The 14,807-nt window shown below is 35.3% G+C and overlaps 1 pseudogene; it reads right to left on the bottom strand.

The window, feature by feature from the left end:
* Nucleotides 1-14,807, bottom strand: part of LOC107844521 — a 50,587-nt pseudogene that overhangs the window by 29,017 nt on the left and 6,763 nt on the right.

Here is a 14,807-nt window from a genome sequence, read left to right on the forward strand (position 1 = left end):
ATCATCAGCATCCAATATATCTGTCGACACGCTAGACACAACGTTGGCGTAGAGGATATCATCAGCATCCAATGTATCTGTCGACACGCTAGACACAACGCTAGCGTCGAGGATATTATCAGCATTCAATATTTGTTGATGCGCTAGACACAATGCTGGCATCAAGGATATCATCAGCATTCAATATATCTGTCGACACGCTAGACACAATGCTGGCATCGAGGATATCATTAGTATTCAATATATCTATTGACATGCAAGACACAACGCTGGCATCGAGGATATCATCATCTTTTCATAAATTAGATAATGCGTAAGATCATCTAAAGATTGATAATTTAGGAAAAATTTATAAATCAATCATCGGCTACAACCGGTGAGGTTATCATGCCACATACAACAAGTGATATAGGTAACCAAAAGGGCCACCCTACTTTGAAAACATATTTGCTTGACAGATGAGCTAATTATACAACAACCAAGGAGGTTGTTGTGTCTGTTATTGCGAGTTATTTCCCATCAAACAGGTACAATAAAGGATGACTTCATTTTTCAGGCCACAACTCACATGGAGATATAGTGAAAGATTACTTACCTCTTTCGTGAATTATGTTTAACACTAACACTTTTTGCCTGAAGCATTGTCGAGAGCATCTGAGAGGATGAAAATCTCAAATCAAAACCACAGGTGTGGACAACTCCAAAAAGGATACAACACAACGTGGAACTCTTTCTCAGCAGCAAAATGGGACATAGTCTGGAGAGGGATGTCAAACTCTCTAGACGCGAGCTAAATGATGATCACCATCACCATTTAACCACGCCTCTTTTAGAAGGCATGTGGGTATTTTTTGGATATTCTGGTCTCACCTTTACCTCTGGGATGTTTGTTAACTCATACTGAGGGGAACTTTCTTTTTCTTTCAAATTTGGGTGGTAACATACTTAGAGTTTTGGAAATTATGCTTACGTAAGTTCTTACCTATGGATGTGAAGAGCTCCACGTTCAAGTTTAAGAGGTTACAAGCCTATTTTCCGCAACTCGATTAGCTTGTCACTCATCCCAAGCTAAAGATCATCTAAAATAAAAGAATATCTTTTCTACCGACTGAGTCAAACTACAAGCAGTCTGATTCCCTGAGTTTCGGAGATATGTGGGCTGGGCTCTATGTAGAAAACTTGACTGCATTCCAATTTCCCCCCAAATCCCGTATTCCCCAGCTTCTCGATTTAACCAAAACACTCTACAACCATGATAGTTGGTGAATTTGCTTGAAGATCGTGATCAAAATCAAACTTTATGAATTACAAGTGGCCTGAATTCTCATGAAGCCCGAGATATGTAGGAAACCTGATACCGAGGTTGGGCCATAATTCCTGAAACTCGTGCGGGAAACCAACCTCTTTTAGAAACGAATTTGTGGTAGGACAAAAATTAGGAACGTCAACCTTCCTTTTCCTAGGGTTACTTACATCTACCCTACCCAAAGGAAGGGGGCAGTTGTTGACACCTAATTTTTTTCCTCCACAACTACGTTTAATATCGAGTTCCTTCGATTTTCAAATAAAACTACAATAATTATTTTTTCCAAATAAATGCATTTTAAAATAGGTAGTTGGGCTAATTTTGTCATTCAGGTGATAATTATTTATTTTCGTATTTGCATTGTACAAATGATGTCATTTAAATGAACATTTTCATCAAAATTGGACTTTAAATTAAGGATTATTTGGAAAATAAATTTAAATAATTAAATTTTGATTTAAAAATAATTTATTCTCGCAAATAATCTATTTGGAGAATTACTTGTTTGGTTTTATTAAATCAAGAAAGTCGGGATTAAAAAAAGTATTAATTCGTATTTAATTTCAATTCAATTTAATCAATCTATCAAATTTGATCATAAATTGAAAATAAAATTGGCCACAATCGCAATACATTTGGCCAATTAGCCTTTAATTTGATCAAAATTTAATTAGAATGGGTTAAATGTTAATTGAAACTATTTCTCTAAACTATCCATCCTAATTTTAAACCCAATTTTGCCGAACACCTGGGCCCATTTCATATTTTCTTCAAACAGTAGCCCATTTCTCCCTTTTCAATTGAACAGGCCCAACACTAACAATTTCTGGCCCAAGGAACAACCAACTCCAGTGGCCCATTCTCCTTCATTTTTTCCAATCACCAATACCAGCCCCCAAATTGGCCCAATAATCTCAAGAGCCCGGCCCAAACCTCCCTTATCTTCTCAACACACCCACTCTCAAAACCCTTAGCCACAATAATCTCAACCAAATAACCCATTCCCCAACAACGGTGAAACCCGATCCCTTTAGCTTCAAATACCCGATTATCCTTCACCTCTTTTCTTCACAATACACTCAAACAACGACGAGAAACATTGAATATCAGAGAACAACAGCAATAATCCTAAAATTGACCCCAAATCCAATCGACCCAAGTTCGACCCGTTTTCAACTCGAAAAAACCCAAATACATCCTTTCACCATCAGTTCGTACGGATTGCATGAATTCCACGTGAATACGTACGTTGAGGAATTTTGAACCTTCTAGAATAGTGTTGAGGTGTCCTCCAATGTTCAATTCTATGAATTTCGGGATAGGGGTACAAATCTGGTACATATTTGGGTGCTTTTTAGTGTTTGGAAGGGGGGATTTATTTTTTCCAATGGTGATTGGTCCACCTATTTAAGAATTATCCAATAATTTGGTACAAAGGGGTACAATCTGTTAGGGGTAGCCTGATTCGAGTGAAATTTTGAATTACTCCCCTTTAGAAACACCTAGATTCCCCCCGAATTTGGAGCCCTATATAAAGACCGATCAGGTCACTGTGAGGGAGGGTTTTTTTTTTGTCTTTACTCTAGGGTTCTAAGAGGGGAAGAACTAGAGGGTCTAGAAATTGTGTTTAGAAAAAGCTTTGGAACTCGAATTCTGTTTCAAAATTTAGGTCGAAAATCATAGTTGAAAATCTGGGGGGTCTCTTTCTTTTCTTCAAAGAGGATTTTTAAGGGAGTTTTGTTCTCACTTCTTTTGTCTTGGTGTCCAAATTATTGAGGGCTGATCTCTGGTGGTTGAGACGCTGTTGATAGGTCGTTTGTTCCCATTTTGCTGCTCCCTGAACAGGTAACATTCTTTCCATTCAGTTCTTAAATGTTTCAGCTTTATCTTGCTATTATATGGTGACAATTGACGTTTTGGTATGCTAAGATGTTCACTGTTTTCATTGCAATTTTCTAAACACATTCATTTCTTGTTGGTTGTAAATTGCTATAGCTAAAAGAAAATGCATTACCTTTGTATGTTCAAGTTAATTTTCCTCCCTAGTGTAGGTACTGTTAGAGTATGAGGCATTAAATTATTTTTCCATCATCTTACCTGTGTCATGATTGGTTTGATGATGGACGTTAAGTTTGTGCTTTGATGAACGTTGTACAAATTTGCCCAGAATTTGCTCCATTCGAATTTATTTGACCCGCTCTGGAGATGCTATTATTCATACTCTATTGATACTTAATTGCTCAGAATGGTTATTATAGAATGATGTAAATCTTATATCTCTTGGTTATTATGGAATGATGTAAATTTTATGTCTTTTTTGAGTAATATTTTGCAAAAGATGTTTCGAGTTGTACGCATATTTTAGCATCTTTCGTCTCATCGTTTCTTGGTTAAAGGAGGACTCTTCACTTTGTTTTCCCTGACTTACAATGTCAAGAAGAAAACACTGGGACTTACCTTTCAGGTGTCAAATCCTTACTTTTTGTCTTTAATGTCTGCAAGTATCATGTTATGAAAATTCTCTTATCTTTCTTTTGATACAAATAATACAGGATCTTAGTTTCTATAAAGCTAACTGTTCCCATCGTTGATTAGCTTTCTTTTTTTTGGGTCCCAACTTAAGGCAGTGAATTGATTCGCCTCATATATTTGTTGAATAATCTGGTTTAACTCTTTTCTGAAAATTTTATGATTATATTGGTACCATACGTGATCAAAAGTAGCGGAGACTTGGACAATTAATCTCCTTAACATTGCTTTGAAATAATGTAGAGATTGTAGTGTGTGGATCTATTTGTGTGAGTGTTATGATTGACACATTCTTTAACTAATTGACTCGATTGCAAGCCATACTATTCATAATCTTGAGATTGATGTATTTAGACATTTTTTTTACAGTCCACATGTTTATAGGTAGCAAGTGAATCACTGTTTTCCTTTTCCTAAAATGTTGTATTTTTTGTTGAATAATTTATCTATAAATGTAAGGGGTCTTGAGAACATACATTAATTCATTCACCTTTTTCTTTGCATGAACCCGCTTGGGAGTCCCATTGGACTCGCACATTATGAATTGGGCCATTGAGGTCCACCCCCTTTAGAAGACTTTGAACGTTGATTATAAAGAACAAGTAAAAGGATTCGAAAGAAGAAGGAGGGTTCGAAATCCCACATTCGAAGCGGCTAAGAGACAAAAGTCTCATTTGTTATTTTATTTTATTTTAGTTAATCATTGTTGTCCTTGTTTATTTGAATTCGTTTATTTATTCCTTTATTCATTTGGGCCTCGAAGACAAAGTTGTAAATTTAATGCAGGTGGAGCGAGACTCGAGCCAAAGGCTCGAAAAGTAGACTAAGACAGGTGAAATAGGTTGAAAACCTAACTAGATTAGGACAGGACCGATGGTTTGGGCTTGAAAGCCTAAATCACTACTTCCCCACTTTTCTCCCCTTTTCCTTTCATTTAATTATTTACATGTTTCTTTGCAAACTTAGTTAAAATCCCTAACTAAGTCGCCTAAAAACTAATTTTGCATAAACACTAAAATATCACTAAAATTGCTTTTCTTTGCAGAAATCAACTTTTTTCTAAAGTTAGTCAAAGACGATTTTCAAACAGTCCGGATAACCGCAAGTTAGCGGATGTTTTAGGTGCCTAACACCTTCCTTAAACATTAATAGGAACCGCTTACTCAGAATCTCTTAACTTAAACAATTTTTCAATTTTAGATCGTTTAAAGTATTTTATAAAAGTTTCTTAATTCCTTTTCAAAATTAAGTGGAGACTCTCTCAAAAAGTCAAAATTTCTCCGCAAAACACATCTGAATGAAAATCTTATTGTGCTGCAATTGTGAACAATGCTTAGCTGCCTGTAGAATTGCATTAGCCTCTGCCTGCATACTATCTGCATAATGTTGTGGTTCTTCCTTAGCAAATAAGACATTTCCATCTTCATTCCTCAAACAAAAAACATAGAAACTGCCTCCTTTCTCTTCTCTTACAGCTCCATTAGTATTGTATCTTACCCAGCCTTCCTCAGGTGTCTTCCATAGTACTGTTATAGCCTTTACTCTTGTTTGCAATTTGCTTAGTTCTGCAATTATATGTGGCCATTCTGTTGGGAATTCCATTTGTGGTTTCCTAACCTTCAACAACATTCTAACATTCCTTGTAACATTATATATGATCCTCAATCCTGTAGTTTCCTTATCTTCATGTTTCTTTCTGTTCCTTCTTCTCCACAATTTCCACAAAATCATGCTAGGAATTGCAAAGTAGTAAGGCTTTTCTCTCCCTTTTACTTCAGCATTCCACCATCTTAGAATTGTTCCCCTTAGAGTCAGATTGTGAACATGAATACCTATATAAGAAGAAAAATAGGACCAAGTCCTATTAGCTTGGTAAGAATTCCTAAATACATAAGCAAATGTCTCCACTTTTGGGGCATTACAACACCAGCACTTAGATGGCCCCTGCATCCCCCATCTCTTAATAGTATCTTCTACAGGAATTCTTCTTTTCCACAATCTCCATATGAAAAAAACTAATCTTAAAAGGTACTCTTTTCACCCATGTCTTCTTGAAAATATTTTCTATCCCCTCCCTATTCCTTGTATACTGCCAGGATAATTTAACTGTGAACAATCCTTTAGAATCAATACTCCATATAGGCCAGTCCTTCTTTATTCCTGCTGGAGAGATGATTTTGGTAAGAACATGATCTGCTACTTCATCAGTGAATAACTCTCTAATCAATTGTTCATCCCATGTATCATTTCTGATCAAATCTTTAAGCTGTTTATACTAACTTTGTTGTGCATCAGCTCCTTCCATTATAGAGTATAGATCTCCTTGTCCTGTCCAATTGTCCAACCAAATATCACTGTTTCCTTGCTTTACTTGACATACTATCAAATGCTGCACTATATCTCTAGCCTGCAATATCTTCTTCCATACTTGAGAACCACCTACACCAGTTTTTCACATTACTAATTTTGGATGCTCTTTTTTGAAGCATTTATTGAAGATATACTCCCTCCAAATTATTTTTATAGTCCTGAATGCCTACCACAGTTTACAAAAAAATGCCATAGATACATCAAAAATTCTTCTAAAACCCAACCCCCTTTCCTCTTGTGGTAAGCTTAATGTTTGCCATTTCACCCAATGTCTTCCCCTTTCTCCAATTTTACTACTCTTAAAAAATTGAGAAAGCATTCTTTGAATAGTATTTAGAACATTCATGGGAGGATTCAATACTGATAGGCAGTGTATTAGGATGCTCTGTAACACATGCTTGATTAGTACAGCTCTACCTCTATAAGAAAGTAATTTTCTTTTCCAAGTCTGAATCTTTCTAGCAATTCTGTTCAGTAGTTGCTGGTAGTAATCCTTTTTCTTTCTCATGTAAAAAATAGGGCAACCTAGGTAAATGAAAGGGAATTATCTTCTCAAAATACCAGTAACCATTTCTGCTAACACCCATACTGCATTAGATACTCATTTGTGCATATAAATTGCACTCTTCTCCTTGTTTATTTTTTGTCCTAATATTTCCTTATATTTATCCAAAACTGTAGTGACCAACTGTAAATTTTTCACTTCAGCTTTGCACAAGATGATCATGTCATCTGCAAATGCAAGGTGATTCAATTTTGGACTTCCTCTCGGCATCCCAAACATCCTGAAATCCTTCTTCTGCATCAGTTTCTCCAGTGCTCTTGATAACACCTCTACTGCTATTATAAACAAAGTTGGAGACAAAGGATCCCCCTGCTTCAACCCTCTTGTAGATCTAAAAAATCTTTTAGGCTGACCATTCAAAAGTATTGAATACCAATTATTTTCCAACAGTCTAAAGACCATGTCTATCAGTACCTCTGAAAAAACAAATGATCTCAATACCTTTGCTAAAAACAAACCATTCTACTCTATCATATGCTTTCATCAAGTCAAGCTTTAACACCATGTTAGGTGGCTTCCCTTTCTTTCTAATTTCAGACATAATTTTCTTTACTACCAAAACATTTTCAGTAATACTCCTACCTTGAACAAAACCTGCCTATTCCAGGGATATCAAATGGGGTAAAATTCCTTTTATCCTTTCATGAACTATTCTTAAGAAAATCTTATTGACAAAATTACTAAGTGAAATAGGCCTCATGTTTGAGAAATTATTCACTACTAACTTCTTTGGTAACAATACCAAATTAGTATGAGTAATAAATCTAGGAAGTTAAAATCCATAAAAGAAAGCTTTTATCATTTTGTGGATGTCCTACTTAATGATTTCCCAAGAATCTTGGTAGAATGCCCCTGTCATCCCATCTGGTCCACCTGCACTATCTCTATTCAGCCCCATCACAGCATTTTTGACCTCATCCTCATCAGGAATTCTCATTATTTCTACATTTTGTTCATCATTCACCAATTCTGGTATTTTCTCCAGCATGCTGAAATCATCTGCATTATTTTATTTGGTAAACTATTTCTGGAAAAAATTAACTGCAGCTTCTGCAATATCTGGTACTTTTTCTAGCCATTGTCCATTTTCATTCTGTATCTTACTGATCCTGAGCCTGTTTCTCCTTCCTTTCACAATAGTGTGAAAAAATTTGATATTTCTCTCTCTATATTTGAACCATTCATACCCAGGTTTTTGTCTCCAGTAAGCTTCTTCCCTTTTTAATTGCATATTCAGTTGAGCATGAGCTTTAAATAGATTAGCTCTGTTCAGTCCACTAGGATCCTCCTCTAATTGTTTTTCTATTACCTTGATAATATCCTCTAGTGTAGCAATTTCCTGGAAAATATTACCAAAATACTCTTTACTTCATTTAGTTAAAGCTGACTTAGTTTTTTTCAACTTTTGTTTAAACACTATAAATGGATTTCCTTCAATCTGATAATTCCAATTTTGTTTAATCACCTCCAAACATGCTTCCTCTTTTAACCAAAAATTCAGAAATTTGAAAGATTTAATAATCTGCTCATTGTTTGTTTTCCACTAAATTAGCATAGGAGAATGATTTGATCCACTCCTAACTAGATGTTCTACTTCCATCTACTGAAACATATGTTGTATTCTATCATTGCACAAAACCCTATCTAACCTCTTGAAAATGCAATCCTCATCTGTTCTCCCATTCCACGAAGTGAATTTACTCCCTTTAAAATGGATTTCTTGCATATTACATAAGCTGATCCACTGAGTTTCATGAGTTTCATTAAAAGTAACAGGTAAACCCCCTATCTTTTCTTCTTCACTTCTAATCACATTAAAATCCCCTCCTATAATCCAAGGTACTTGATAGGAATCTGACAGATCAGTTAATGAATCCCAAAGTACCACCCTTTCATTTGCATTACATTTAGCATTGACTAAAGTGACCAATAATAAGATATCTGCATTTTGATTGGATACTTTCATAGTTAGCTTCTTCTCTTCATCTTTCACAATGCTAAATTCCATATTCTCTACCATAAATGCCCAAATTTTTCCAGTTACATTTAGCACAGCATGCTTTATCCCCACCTCCTCCTATACTCTTCAATATATTGACCATCTTGGAAAGGTTCCATTAATTCAATGAAGTAAAAATGGTACCTTTTTTGCATTTTTATAAGTATAGTAAAATCCTATTAGGTGTTAACAAACCTTATGTTCCAATCAATGCATTCATTTAGATTTTGATTTAGCAATGTGACTCCTTGTATGCATTGTTTGTGATTTAGCCTCTGCTCCACTACCACTCTTTTTCTTTTTCCTTATCCCTACTTGTTTCTCCTTCATAGATTATATTTGTTTTAGGAGATAGATCGGTTGCTTTAGCCACCTGATTAATATTTTCTTCAATATCATTCTCATCAATATCTTCCTTTGTCTGATTACTATTTTCTATCATGTTTTGTGCTTGTATTGCTAAGGGTGTAATCCCCTCTAATACCATCAACTCCTCCAGCTCTTCGTCATAGGCCTGCAGTTACATTTTTTAGTCCCTTCTTCCTGATCATACTGATCCCTATCAGAATATGAAATCTTCTCTTTTCTACTATCTTCAGTTGGCTCCACAATTTTACTTGAGTCAGGCTGTTCCTCCATGTTATTGTGATCTGTTGCACTGTAATTCTTTGCATTCCTATCAATTACCTCCTAATTTATTTGCTTTTCATTAGCTGACTTATCCCCTTGATTTGCTACTTTGCCTTTGCCAAAACTTGTATTGACCCAATCTTTGGTGCTGATCTTTTCTTCCCCTTCTGATTATTAGATTCACCTTGTCCTTCCTTGTTATTATTGGTGTTTTCCATGTTATCTGCATCTTCAAGAGCTGCAAAAGTATTTGATATCTGTAGCTCCTTTTCTTTTTCTTCATTCAACTCTCCCAGAATGTGATCAAATCTATCCTTTTTACATTTGTTTTTCTTTGTAAGCCACTGATTAGTAGTGATACCTCTCTTTGTATTATTCTGATTATGTGATTGATTCCTCTGCATATTATTCTCTTTGTCTGTCACCTTTGTTTCTGCCTCCTTACTCTCCTCCTTCTGTTTGTCATATAACTCTGGACGTTTATTCCAACAACTTGCTTCATCATGTCCTTGCAAACAATGTTTTGTACAGTACTTTGGCATGTAATCATACTGTCACATCCCTTTTTTAACTCCGAAAGATATGGTTTTTAGGTTTCAAAAGGGTTTTTATTATTTAAGTGACAAAAAAAATTGTTTTGAAAAAGGATTATTTACATTTTTGTTCAGAGTCACCACTTGACATAATCAGGTATGCCAAGGCACCTTTGAAAGATCCTTTTCAAAATTATTTGACTCTTTAAACTGGTTTGCAAATAGAGCTTCCGACTAAGGAATTTTGTTGACCGGGGGAAAGGTGTTAGGCACCCCTCGGTCCCGTGGTTTGACCACAGTCAATTAGTGGAGTACATCGGATAATTTGACATTACAAATGTATAAATCACACGAAATACATAAAATAATCAAATCACACAAAATTAAAAAAAAAATAGTGTTTAGTCTAAATCATACAATCCAAAATAAAAGAGGTGCTGAAATATAAAACATATTCTATTCTAAACTAATCCTAAGCTAAACTTCACCTGATGTTTTGGGCCTTGATCACGAGCCTCCTTTGTGTACATGCTACTTTGGAGAATTCCCTCGATAAATCGATACAAATTCTTTGGGGCATTCCCCGACCAAATGAGTACAATTTAAACTTTTCGTGCGATAAAGTAGAACGAACCATTCACGCACATATTCAGACATTCCAACAAATCGTTATTCCTAAATTTGCCTACCCGGATCTAAACTTTCTCTATTCATTCCAACATATCATAAATCTATCACGTTCATGCTCATTCCGAATTAAACGAAATGACAACAAACCAAAATTAATGTACATTCAACTTTTATCAATTTCTCTATTCCTGCCCCAAATCCATTCTCAACCACATGATTAACCCATTTCAATATACAATCCACCACCAAATAATTTCACATTAATCATTTACATCACATCCAAAATAAGAGAAAATTAAGACGTTAACAATCAATCACACACCAAAAATAAAGAATTAGCGGGGAACAAGAATAAGATAAAAGATGGACCTTAATGTGGAGATTTTTACTGTAATTTACGAAATCAGATTGAACGAGGAGCAATTTTGGAGTCGAACCACAAATCAAAAAACAACCAAAACAATCAAATTGACGAGCCACAACCAGAACCACGCAAATATAGAGCTAACAACTACCTCAACTCGAAACCAACTCGATAATGTGAAAACAGAACAGTCAAAGAAGAGCGATGTACTATTCGATGGTGGTTTCTCCAATGAATCAAAGCAGGGACCGTCACCTTGGGGGTATTTTTTGGCATGTTTCAAGCAAAATCTCGCTAGAACGAACCAAATAGAGGGATTTTGGTGCTGTGATGGCTGAACCGGTGAGAGATAAACGATTCCAGCAAGAAATTTTCCAGAAAATTCAAGACCAAACATCTTGCATCCCTTCCGTTCAGCTGAATCTCTATTTTCTCTCTCCCATTTTCTGATCAACTCTATTTTTCGTGTAGTTGTATGTGTGTTGTAAGGAAGAAAAAAACAAAAAATGGATCTCTACTTTTGAATGATCTCTACCCCATGGTTTTTTGGTGGTCTGTGTATGTGTTAATGGAGTGTGTTGATGATGAATTTAGTGTGCATGGTGGTTTTCGTCAATGGAGAAAAAAATAAAGTTCTTGTGGGAATTTTTGTGAGATCTGTGTATTGTTTCTGTCCGTTGGTGAGTGAAGTTTTTTTTTCAATTGAAAAGAAAATTGGAGTGTATGCGTCTTCCCCCCATTCGATGAAGATGATGATCTATATGTATATCCACAAATGGAAAAGATCCCCATTAGTGATGGGTCCCACCTGGTGTCTTTCCTAGAAAGTTCCCCTTTTGTGTATTGATGTGTAGGATACGTGAGTGGCGCGAGGGGGTAAGGGGTAGAATAGGTGATGGTAGGGGTATGGGGTGGTGAGGTGTGAGGTGTCCACTTTTAATTAGAAAGGTTGTTAGGATAGGATTAAAATAAGGTAAAATTTGTTAAGGGTTGTTATTTTTGTCATTTTATAGAGGGATAATCACGTGGGCGAGAGTGTATGAAAACGCGAGTTAAAAATAAATGAATTAGGTTTTTGGGAGGGACAAAATTAGGTGTCTACAATACTGAATTTGGACCCACTTGGATTTGATTTCCCCTGTAGCTTTATTCTCTTCATTAATTCAAATCCTTTGGGGTAATTTTGCTACTAAATCCACCTCCACTTTCACTCTTGCACGGATAGGTCTTGTGTGATTTTTTGTAGCCATATCAACAGTAAGAGGTTTGCTAACTGCTGAAGTAATAGAAAAAATTGCATCTTTTGTGAAAAATTCGGAGGTACATCTGGCATGGAGATCTAGGCTACTGCAATTGTGGTCTCAATATCTGGTTCAAATCATAGATCCCATTTCAATGTCCTTATCTGCTAATATTTTTCCATTGAACCAATGTAATAAGTTGCATTTGACAATAATTGAACATAGTCCTCAAACATCTCTAGCCTTAATAGTACATGTCTTTCATCCAATACTCCAATGGTGCATTGCCCCTTTATACTGCATTGATTTGGGATGATTTTACGTAAAACTTCAATATGTGGCTTACCATATGAGAATTTACCTATGATAGCATATTGTAAGTTCTCTTGCATGATAAGATTTCCCACTTCTGATGATTTCCACGTAATAGAAGGCTCTCTATGCAACATAATAATGGGTTTAGGCGGAACCCTAATATTAGTCATATCCACCACTATTGGCTTCAATAAATTTGCATATTTCTTAATTTCATCTCCTTTTTGAATGTTCTGATTACTGTCTTCATCGTTACTATTATCCGGTGGGATGGTCCCACCAGCTATGGTGGCCATAATGGTCGGAACAGCTATCATTTTGGTATTACTCATCAATAGGGTTTAGGGTTTTTCCGTCATTGATTCCTTGATCGTTCTTGGATAGATGGATGGATGGATGGATGGATGGATGGATGGATGGATGGATGGATGGATGGATAGATAGATAGATAGATAGATAGATAGATAGACAGACAGACAGACAGACAGACAGACAGATAGATATACCTAACCCATTCTCATGATTTAGACAATGTTTAGTAATCAAGGATAAGAATTATGGTGTGAAGCCTTTTAATGATTATCTAAATTTGGCAGATTTGACCAAATAGTTTAATCTATAGAATTGAATATTTAGAAATCACCTATGTGGGGGCGAAGTGGAAGATGCTTCAAGGAGAATGTTAGTAAAGGTCTATTCTCAAAGCTCTCAGGAAACCGGGACATGTTCATGTCTGAAATAAATAAAATCGTGAGAACCATAAATTATAAAAGGATGGTTATGTGACATGTATTTTCTAGGTGTACATTAAATCTCGACGGCTCAAAGATATCAAATCTACCAATTGACCGAGTGTATCCGATGCATGTGCACTATGGAAAGTTCAAAGGGAAACCCACTTATCTAGATGTAATCGATCTTTGGTTGATGATCACATACTTGTTCGTAAAGTTTTAAAATGAATAGACATTCTCCATTCATGTGGGGGATTGTTGGGTTCAATTAGTGTGAATGAAAAATGGAGGGACACAACCCTTCAAGGAAAAGACACACTATTTCGGAAAATGAGTGATTGTTCCGTCAGTTGTGACTGTTTAGAAAAGACATGTTGTTTCAGAATGGACAAACATAACTATTCTGAAATGATACACCTTTGTGATGAACCATTACCTCCTTTACGAAGAGGTACTTCATGGCTATATAAACCTGCATTTTTCCACAGGTTTAGAATGAAAATTTCTGCATAGAAAAAACATTTCTCTTGCTTCTAAAAACCCCGTGTGATTATCTCCCGTTGAGTGAGTTTGAAGAAAACTAGAAAGTTTGAGATATCACTACATTCTGGTTGTAAATCCATTTTATCGTGGGAGGAAAATTCTGCAATCTCAGTTACTTTAGGGGAATTATTTCCTTAAGGACACTCCGTGAATTTGGAGGACTTGGCTTATTCTGCTTCATCTTTTTTTCTTTAAAATAAAATAACACACTTTTTTGATAGTTCATATTGAACTTGTGTTGAAGGTGTTGAAAAACTTTATAAGTGTTTTTGATTTAATCTTGAACTTGTGTTGAAGTTATTTTGACATAATACAGATTGTGTACCCGAAACAACAACCCCTTCTTGTTTTCTCCATATATTTTGCTATTGCCTGCACAAACAAATAACCAAAAAAATCTCATTAATTATTCTTTAACTTTTTAGGAACTACAAAAAGTTCTTATTAGGAAATAGGCATCTGCCAGTTTTCTAAAGAATAGGCTGATAAAAAAATTGTGTGAGACAAAGTGAAACGGAAAGGGTATATATGTTTGAGGTAGAAGTCAAGAACTTCATTTATTCCAAGTAAATGGCAACTTATACTAATAAAACTGCTCATAGACTTTCTGTTTTTTAGTACGAATTCATAGACTTTCACCACTATACAATGTTGTTGGTTTTTAGCTTTAAAATAGAGAAATAATAGAGAAGGAGTCGGAAAGAAAAAAACACTGCAATTGTATTGTCAAAGAAAATTATTTTATTAATAACTCAAAACATATATTTATAGCTAAATTTCTAACTACACTTCAATTTAAATAAGGATAACTAATTCTTAATTCAAATAAGAAAGGGATAACTAATTTATAATTCACATAGAATTCTAATAATTTAAAACTCCTAAAATTGTCTATCTCCTACTTTATTTCTAAGATATATCTTCAACACTCCTCCTTGGATCAGAAATTGTAGATTGTAGTCTCAGCTTCGGCTGAAGTTGACCTCTTGAATAAATGTGTCAATTCATCTTTGTTCTTGCATGGCTTGTGTGCATTTTTTGTTGGATT

Source organism: Capsicum annuum, chromosome 5 (assembly GCF_002878395.1).
Source record: "Capsicum annuum cultivar UCD-10X-F1 chromosome 5, UCD10Xv1.1, whole genome shotgun sequence".
Lineage (NCBI taxonomy): Eukaryota > Viridiplantae > Streptophyta > Magnoliopsida > Solanales > Solanaceae > Capsicum > Capsicum annuum.